A 10,164-nucleotide genomic window follows, 5' to 3' on the forward strand; every position below is an offset into this window, starting at 1 on the left:
CTGTAGAAATGAACCAGCAGATGCAGTTAAACTCATTTTTTTTCTTCTCACTGTCAAATACAATCAGGTTCAGCAGGTTTTACTGCAGCTAGATGTTCAAATTACTGGACCTGAATCACAGATGTTGGTTTGGTTTGAACTTTGGTACAGTTTTTCATCAGATATCCAATATGTATAATATAAGAATATATATCTTTTCACATCATCTTTACGCTGCTCTTAACGTGTCTTAAATGAATCCAACCTTCTGTCTTAACAAGCCAGTCCTGCTTTTGGCTTCATCAGTCTTAATCCACGTAACAGGGACAATCCACTCATAATTGGAGCCACATCCGTACAGCCACACGTGCACATAAAGGCAGAGTGGTGAGTTTAGCATGACAAGGCTCAATATAACACATATATATGAAGCAGGTTTGCATGAAAAATTGATTAAGTTTTTCCGACTTGAACAGTGAAAGTCTGCCCACTACAGAATCTGGATCCAACAGGAAGTGTTTCTGTTTGATTCTTCCAGTCCGGGTGTTGATGGTGACCACTGGGAACCCCATCTGGAGGATCCACTGGTTCATGATAACCTCCACAGAGCAGGGCAGCAGTATGTTTATCCAGTATTAATAATAGTATGAGTCTCCTGCTGATCTTCCTTATTTTGACACATTTCTTAAATATTTTTGTATTTCCTCAAGGCGCCGTGACTTCTAATCTTGGACCTGGAGACTTCCTTTAACCTTAAACCACCCTAAAGTTTTATGATTTTTATTAAGGGGACTTGCTTCTTGTCTGCAAAAAAGAGGCGAGTCCCCACAACATGAGGAATACAAGTACACACACACACACACACACACACAGCTGGACAAGCCTGTACTACTTATTGTACTATTCAGATATATGACTAAAAGACTGTACGGCTTTTTCTCAGATTTGAACAATTAACAACTGCATTTTAATATCAATATTTTAAATGTATGATGCAGTAGCTTTAATGTGCTTCTCAGTTCTGTCTCTCTGTTCCTCTTTCAGTGTGTCTGTGCAGAATTTAATGATCAAATAAAATCATAAAGTTCACAAATAAACACATCAGATAGATGTTGTGGCCATTTTTGCATATAAATAATGTCATGTGTGTGTTGATCAGCTGACACTCTGCCTCTTAACAAACAGACCTGTGACCTGGTTGATGTTAAAATAAAACACACATTAGCTGAAATAGAAAATATAGTTATAATAAGTGTTTAAATTATTGTTAGTTCTGTGTTTACAATGTGAATAGGAGTCAGAGCTGCAGTTAAATTCATCCTGAGGGTTTATCAGATTATTTCACTCTGTAAAACTCCACTTTTTACAGAAAACACACAAAACTGCATAAACCTCACAGTACAGTTTGGGTTGAATCTTGTTTCTGGTTCTGATTTACAAAACTCTGAAACCAGCAGAGACTGAAAATAATCTGAAGGAAAAGATTAAACTATAAATAAACACTAATGATGTTAATGAACTGTACTGTAATCAGACACCGGCTTCTATGTCTCATGTAGAGATCCTGCAACTGCTCAGCAGGCCAATCACACGGCTCCTTACGGACTGTTGCTGGGCAGAATTCAGATTAGATCAGATTATCTTGGGAGATCATCAGGTTAAAACTGCAAGTCAGAAAAGAACAGGAAGTTAATTGGTGAGTAAGATGCTATTGGTCCAAAGAGCAGAGAGTCTAAACACATTTTCACTGTTAGATACTTAAAACTGTCCCTGACTCTGACGGATGTTTGTCCATAGACTCACTATTAGACCCTCTCAGAATATGAACATAAGAAACATAAGGAAGGGGTTGATGTGTATTAGTGAGACATGTACAGGGATGTAGAGAGTTTAAGAATCCTAAATAAATGAACCGTGTACTTCACATACTGTTCTGCTTCCCGGCCGTACTAAATTCTTGTATTGAACTACAGGTTAGGATTAGGGTCGCAACTGAAGAAAACTCTACAACTTCACATCTTCTTCTTCTCTTTTACCTGCATGTTTGTCGTGTACAGATACTGTAATAATAAATAATGACACTGTACATTGCAGCCTGTGATCTCAAGCATTATTGATTTTTACCACATTAAACATAAATATCAACATGTTACAAAAAATCAAAGCATGTATATTGACCCTCTACCCACCCCTGCAAAATTAAATTAAAATAAAAAACTACAGTAGTGCATAGTCTCCATATAAAGACTCCTAACCCTAACCCTACCCCTATCCTAACCCTAACCCCTAACCCTAACGCCAACCCTAACCCTAACCCTACCCTAACCCTGCCCCTAACCCTAACCCTAACCCTACCCTAACCCTACCCCTAACCCTACCCCTAACCCTAACCCTAACCTAACCCTACCCCTAACCCTAACCTAACCCTAACTCTAACCCTAACCCTACCCTAACCCCCTAACCCTACCCTAACCCTAACTCTAACCTAACCCTAACCCTACCCTAACCCCCTAACCCTAACCCTAACCCTACCCTAACCCTACCCTAACCCTACCCCTAACCCTAACTCTAACCCTAACCCTACCCCTAACCCTAACCTAACCCCTGCAAAATTAAATTAAAATAAAAAACTACAGCAGTGCATAGTCTCCATATGAAGACTCCTAACCCTAACCCTACCCCTAACCCTAACCTAACCCTAACCCCACCCTAACCCTACCCTAACCCTACCCCTAACCCTACCCTAACCCCTGCAAAATTAAATTAAAATTAAACTACAGCAGTGCATAGTCTCCATATAAAGGCTCCTAACCCTAACCCTAACCCTACCCCAACCCTAACCCCACCCTAACCCTACCCAACCCTAACCCTAATCCTAACCCCTGCAAAATTAAATTAAAATTAAAAAACTACAGCAGTGCATAGTCTCCATATAAAGGCTCCTAACCCTAACCCTAACCCTACCCCTAACCCTAACTCTAACCTTAACCCTACCCTAACCCTAACCCTAACCTAACCCTACCCCTAACCCTAACTCTAACCCTAACCCTAACCTAACCCTACCCCTAACCCTACCCTAACCCTACCCCTAACCCTACCCTAACCCCTGCAAAATTAAATTAAAATAAAAAACTACAGCAGTGCATAGTCTCCATATAAAGACTCCTAACCCTAACCCTAACCCTAACCTAACCCTAACCCCACCCTAACCCTACCCTAACCCTACCCCTAACCCTACCCTAACCCCTGCAAAATTAAATTAAAATTAAACTACAGCAGTGCATAGTCTCCATATAAAGGCTCCTAACCCTAACCCTAACCCTACCCCCAACCCTAACCCCACCCTAACCCTACCCAACCCTAACCCCTAACCCCAACCCTAACCCTACCCAACCCTACCCCTAACCCTAACCCCACCCTAACCCTACCCAACCCTACCCCCAACCCTAACCCTACCCCTAACCCTAACCCTACCCCCAACCCTAACCCCACCCTAACCCTACCCAACCCTAACCCCTAACCCTAACCCTAATCCTAACCCTAACCCCAACGCTAACCCCATCCTAAACCTACCCAACCCTAACCCCACCCTAACCCTACCCCTAATCCTAACCCTACCCTAACCCCAACCCTAACCCCACCCTAACCCTAACCCCACCCTAACCCTACCCCTAACCCTACCCTAATCCTAATCCTAACCCTAACCCCAACCCTAACCCCACCCTAACCCTACCCAACCCTAACCCTACCCCTAATCCTAACCCTAACCCTAACCCCACCCTAACCCTACCCAACCCTAACCCCAACCCTACCCCTACCCCTAACCTAACCCTAACCCCAACCCTAACCCCACCCTAACCCTACCCAACCCTAACCCTAACCCCACCCTAACCCTACCCAACCCTAACCCCAACCCTACCCCTACCCCTAACCCCAACCCTACCCTAACCCTACCCTAACCCACCCTAACCCTACCCTAACCCTAACCCAACCCTAACCCCTAACCCTAACGCCAACCCTACCCTAACCCTAACCCCACCCTTCCCCAACCCTAACCCTAACCCTAACTCCATCCCTACCCTAACCCTACCCAACCCTAATCCCAACCCCTGCAAAATTAAATTAAAATTAAAAAACTACAGCAGTGCATAGTCTCCATATAAAGGCTCCTAACCCTACCCTACCCCTAACCCTAACCCTAACCTTAACCCTAACCTTAACCCTACCCTAACCCCTAACCCCTAACCCTAACCCTACCCTAACCCCAACCTTAACCCCAACCCTACCCTAACCCTACCCTAACCCTAACCCTACCCTAACCCCAACCTTAACCCCAACCCTACCCTAACCCTAACCAGCAGAGTTCTCGTCTTCCTCTTCATGATATAAATCAGTTTCTCTAAAAAGTATGTCCATGCTCTTCCATAATAGTGCAATTATCCTTCTGGCTTGTAAAAGCCCCCAAAAAATCAATAAGCAGCAACTGTTGCAGAGTTACAATAAAGTGTTCTGGGTTTATTTTAAGACACACACACACACACACACACATGCGATTTCAGTCAGAAAACTGAACTTTGGAAGATCTGCACATTGTTTGCTGAATCTTCATATAAACTTCACCTGAACTTGAGTGAACAGCGGGGGGTCAGATGAAGGTCAGGAGCTGAATCTGAGTCACACAGAGATCAAAGTTCAGAGATTGAGGTCGGGTCAGATGTATGTGTGTGTGTGTGTGTGCGTGTGTGTGTTTGTGTGTGTGTGTGTGTGTGTGTGTGTGTATTCTTAGCAGCAGCTGTGATGAGATTAAAGTGAACTTGAGGAGGAGATTTACACTCTGATCCTTTTAACAAGGCACGCAACTCACATACATTTACTTGAGTACAGTTTTCGGTTACTTGTTCTTTACTCAAGAATTTCCATTTTATTCTATTTTATACTTCTACTACACTACATCTGTCACTCCATCCAGGACTTAACTGAGTTTTTTTGTGAATATTGCAGCTGAAAGTGTTTGATTTCGCAGCTGTACAATTTGTAATGTTTTATTTCTCTTTTTACAGTAAAATCATGGGAGTTGGAGAAATTGTAAGCAAAGGAAAATAATTATTTAAAAACTGCCAATGAATCACTTCCTTAGATAAAAAGCATACAACATATCACAGACACAACTGTACTGCTCATGTTTTAATGTAATTTCTGAACATGAGAACTATATACTGCCAATTAGTCCAAAAAAACCTGCTTGATAAGGTGGTTGATAAGCGTACCTGGTATCAGAACACCTGAGGCCAGTAATCAATGGTTGACTTAGTAATCATGTTAGCAGATCTGCAGCTGCACGTCTTTGACATGCAGGTAAAGAGCTGTCAGCTGATCACCACCTGCTGGTGAGGTGGAGTCGAACAAACCTGGTAAACTCAGATGTGCAGTGAGGATGAACTGAAACCTCTTAAATGAAGGTTGGAGATATGACATCTCCATCGTGGAGGCGTCTGCTGGGACTTGCGGCCAGAAGGTCGTCAGTGCTTATTCTGGCAGCAACCAAAGAACCTGCTGGTGGAAACGAGCAGTGAAGATGGAGGCCTTTCAGGTTTTGGTTTGCTCAGTGACTCCTGAAGCTGCAGGAGGACTGAGGTGTATGTTAGAGACTAAACAGTGAGGTGATGAGGAAACAGAAGCTGTAGATCAGAAAAAATGTGTTTTCATTGACCCAAAAATGCAGAAAACATTATCAACAAGTAAATAACATGTTAACTGAACAAACTGACCTGAACAAAGACACGTGAGGGAACCTACGGTATGTCGTGGCTCAACCAAACCAAATATAAAGCAAAACTAATTAAACCTGATGAGCTGCAGTCATCAACCGTCTGCAACATCTTATTCTCCTCCAGGTGAGGACATCCTCCGACAACCACAGGAACTCAAGACAAAGACACAAATGATCAATATAACAGAAAATTACTTGTGTGCACTCAACAGCAATGCAAAGTTAAAAACCAATAAACAGATTCCAGTGTGGAGTTAATTGTATAATCATTTAAAAAATATTTGTATGAAACAAATATTCATAAAAAAAAAAAACAAACCCACTATTTGTGCTTTGCAGAATAATGTATTTGTATTCGGGCACACCCCTACTGACATGTCCTCTAGACAGGAGGCAGAGCCAGAAGTCCTGGAGCTGGAGGTCACTGGAGGCGACGAACGAGATCCACCCTGAGATGATGAAGCCTCCGTTGTTCAACTGTCTTGGCAATAAAGTGTCTTGAATCTTGATCTGACTTTATTACACATTTACAGCGTTATTTGAGCAGTGATGTTCATCAATCTGACACTATATACATGAACGCAGATATTATTAAACTACAGTTATAGTTAGTTTTTATTTTTTAATCTGTCATATCAAACTTTTGGATCATTCCATTTAGGATTAAGAGACAAAACTATTTTACAAAACATGCATCTTCCAGCATTACATTTATAAAATAAACAAAACAGAAAATCCCAAATGAACTGTTAAATATCTACAGATTATCTCCATAAAGGGTTTTTTTTTCTCTTCTCTTAGACTTTCTCCAGATAACTGTCTAATTTATAGCTTTCATATGTCATCATCCATATTTACAAAATCAATATCTGTTTTTAATCATACTAAACAAAGTGTTGTGCAGTCCCCAATAAAAAGGAAACTAGAAAACAAAATCTGCTTTTCTTCTTCTAGATGAACAAACCGTCCAGTTGCAACAGTCAGTAGTAAAACAGCAGCTGCTTCTTAGACAAATAATAACAAATAAAACCATATTCAGTGTTTATCTTAATAAATATATGTAGTTTGGGTTTATAAATACTGATGTCAATAGTGATATTGATCTTTCTAAACTTACTGATATGGACTCAGAGAGTGTTTACTGCCTCTGAGTGGTCAGCGTGAGTCACTACAACACTACATTACACTGATGTCTAACATAAGTCACACTTATTAGGATCAATATATAATAATCAATATTGATGACACCATGATGACAACAGTATGATGATAGTTTGAATAATATTCCAAGTCCACATCAGCATCAGTGTCAGTATTAATAAGTAATAATATGATCAGTGTTGTATGAAGAGTGATGCAGTTACTCACTCTGACCACTGGAGGTCGCTTTATTCTTCACCTCCTCAATGGAGGAGAGTAACTAAGTACATTTACTCCAGTACTGTAGGTAAATACAGTTTTGAGGTACTTGTACTTTACTTGAGTATTTCCATGTGATGCTACTTTCTACATTTCAGAGGGAAATATTGTACTTTCTACTCCACTACATTTATTTGACAGCTTTAGTTACTTTTCAGATGAAGATTTGACACAATGGATAATATAACAAGCTTTTAAAATACAACACATTGTTAAAGATGAAACCAGTGGTTTCCAACCTTTTTGGCTTTTGACGTCTTACAAAAAGCAGTGTGTAGTCGGGGTCACATTTCACATGTCTATGAGTTGTTAACAGCTCCACCAAATAGTGATTTTTCCCTCTAAACTTCTCACATGCTTTCATTTCAATAAATGTTCAAATGATCCAATATTTCAGCAAAAATCAAAGATTAGAGAAAAAGTCCAAAAACTGAAAACAGATTTGTGTATCAGAACTTTGTTTTTTCTTCTTTCCTCTCCCATTAATCATCTCACCACCCCTCAGATTTATCTGCTGACCCTTTGGAGGGGCCCGACCCCTAGGTTGGGAACCACTGGACTAAACTAGCTAACTGTATATAAAGTAGTGTAAACTAGCTCCACCTCCAGCAGCTACAACAGTAACATGCTGCTCTAACACTGATGCTTCACTATTAATAATCTAATGATGTCATATATAATAATATATCAGTCAGAGGGACCAAACCACTACTTTTACTGCAATACTTTAACTACATCAAGCTCATAATACTTATGTACTTTTACTGCAATACTTTAACTACATCAAGCTCATAATACTTATGTACTTTTACTGCAATACTTTAACTACATCAAGCTCATAATACTTATGTACTTTTACTGCAATACTTTAACTACATCAAGCTCATAATACTTATGTACTTTTACTGCAATACTTTAACTACATCAAGCTCATAATACTTGTGTACTTTTACTGCAATACTTTACAAGATGAGAGTGGGTCAATATTATTGAACTTAGTGTTGATTTATTGTATAATGTACAGTTTAGTTTTATATTTGAATCTGAATGAATGAAATAAATAAATGTCTGTGTGGACGTTTCATTAAAGTCTTTCACTCAGAAACATGTTTGTCTTCTTGTTCCTTCAGCTGGATGTTTTTTTGTTCTCTGTGCAGATTTGTTTTCACATTTGTCTGCTGAAAGTAGACAGTTTGAGGGCGGGGCTTACAATCATGATTTGTGACATCACAAATAGTTTGGAGCCAATCGTGGTTCAATATTCAGGCCTCCAGAGCACAAACACCGAGGAGGAGGAGGAAACATCTGGTGTCCAGCCAGGAAAACTTTAGAAATGAAATATATTTGCATATTTAGAGATTCTGACATTTTTAATGAGGATGAAGGAGGAATTCATCAAGACAACTGCACCCTCAGGTATAGTTATAGTGTTGTATTCAGAGGAGTGACTGAACGTCCATGTTTGTGTGCTGAAAGATGACGAGCTGCTCTGACCGCAGGTGAAGATGTGTGAATGGACGGCAGGTTTATCTCTGCAGAGTTGTGCAGGGTTTTTTTTTTTGCAAAGAATGGCTTATTATGATACAGATTAAAAGACAAATTATTGTTCAAATTGTTATAAAAATGATGAGTACACTGTGTGTGAGCGTTACTATTTTACATAGATGATGATGAGCATCATCAGCTGACTCATCAGCTGAGGTTAAAGGTCAGTATTATATGGGGGACGTAGACGGACATGACGTTATGTATAAGTCTGTATTTGATAGATTAAGAGGAGAAGTGTAATAAACGCTGTTATAAACGCTGCTTCTTCTACAAGAAAATTCATTCTGTTAAATGTTGATACTTCGGCTCTCTATTGTTTAACCCTTTCATGCATGAATTATAATAAGCTCACTCAGTGTTTTTATTCCTCTTTAGGCATGAAAATAAATATTTGAGCATTTTTCAAGGAGTTTGTCCAACTTAGTAGACAGATGATTAATCGTCATTTTCTCCCAACATAAAATCAATACTTGGAAATTTTAACAGTTGTATTACTCCTTAGTTGTTACTTGATGTTACAACATTTTATGTACCTGTAAGGATCTGTTACTATAGAAGGATCGGCGAGATGTTCCTGAGCTGCGGAGCATTTCCGGCCGGCAGGCGGCCATCTTGGTTTTGAGAAATTTGTGTTGCACTTACAAAGTCTGACCAGTGGATGGCAGCGTACGGGACGACACACTAGAGTCACCATTATAACCCCGTGCATATATAAGAAAACAGCTTTAGAACAGCTGTCCACTGTAGTGACCAGTATGCATGAAAGGGTTAACGGTCATTCATGTCTCTTCCATCAACACGTTCTGGGTTCTTCATGTGTTTTTGAAGCTGAAGCAGGATTATTGATTAAAAACACAACAGAGGAAACTTTTTTTTTTTTTTTTTTTCAAAGGTTTATTACAAAACGCAAGACAAAACATGTCAACTGGGTTTTTTATTCTATTGGCAAACACGATACAATGACGTACAACCTTCTATCTGCAGGGTGAAGCTTCGCTTGAAACCACGAACCAAAGAGAGAAAAAACAAACCCAAAACACAACATGGATCTAAATGCAAAACTCCGCTGTGGACAAAAAAGGAGGAGAGAACGGCTGCTTTTAAGGCCTGAAACTGAACAAACAAAACAAAAACAAAAAAAACAAAAAAAAACCAGGAACATGAAGAGCAGGAGGAGGAACGCACCGGGTGCTTCTTTATCTTATTTTCTATGGGATGTTTCTAGTGCGGCTCCGACTTTTTGCCACCTAAACACATTTATAAATACCATTCAATGAAGTCAAATCCAATTCACACACTAAAATGTTATTCACAAACAAAGCGTCCGCCGCCGTCAGACGACTCGGAGGGCAGGAAACTAAAAGTGAAGGAGGGGGAGGGGGGGAGGGGGGGAGGAGGAGGAGGAGGAGGAGGAGGAGGAGGGGGGGGGGGCGTGGACTTCAGGGTCC

The sequence above is a fragment of the Thunnus albacares genome, chromosome 14 (genome assembly GCF_914725855.1).
Source record: "Thunnus albacares chromosome 14, fThuAlb1.1, whole genome shotgun sequence".
Taxonomy (NCBI): domain Eukaryota; kingdom Metazoa; phylum Chordata; class Actinopteri; order Scombriformes; family Scombridae; genus Thunnus; species Thunnus albacares.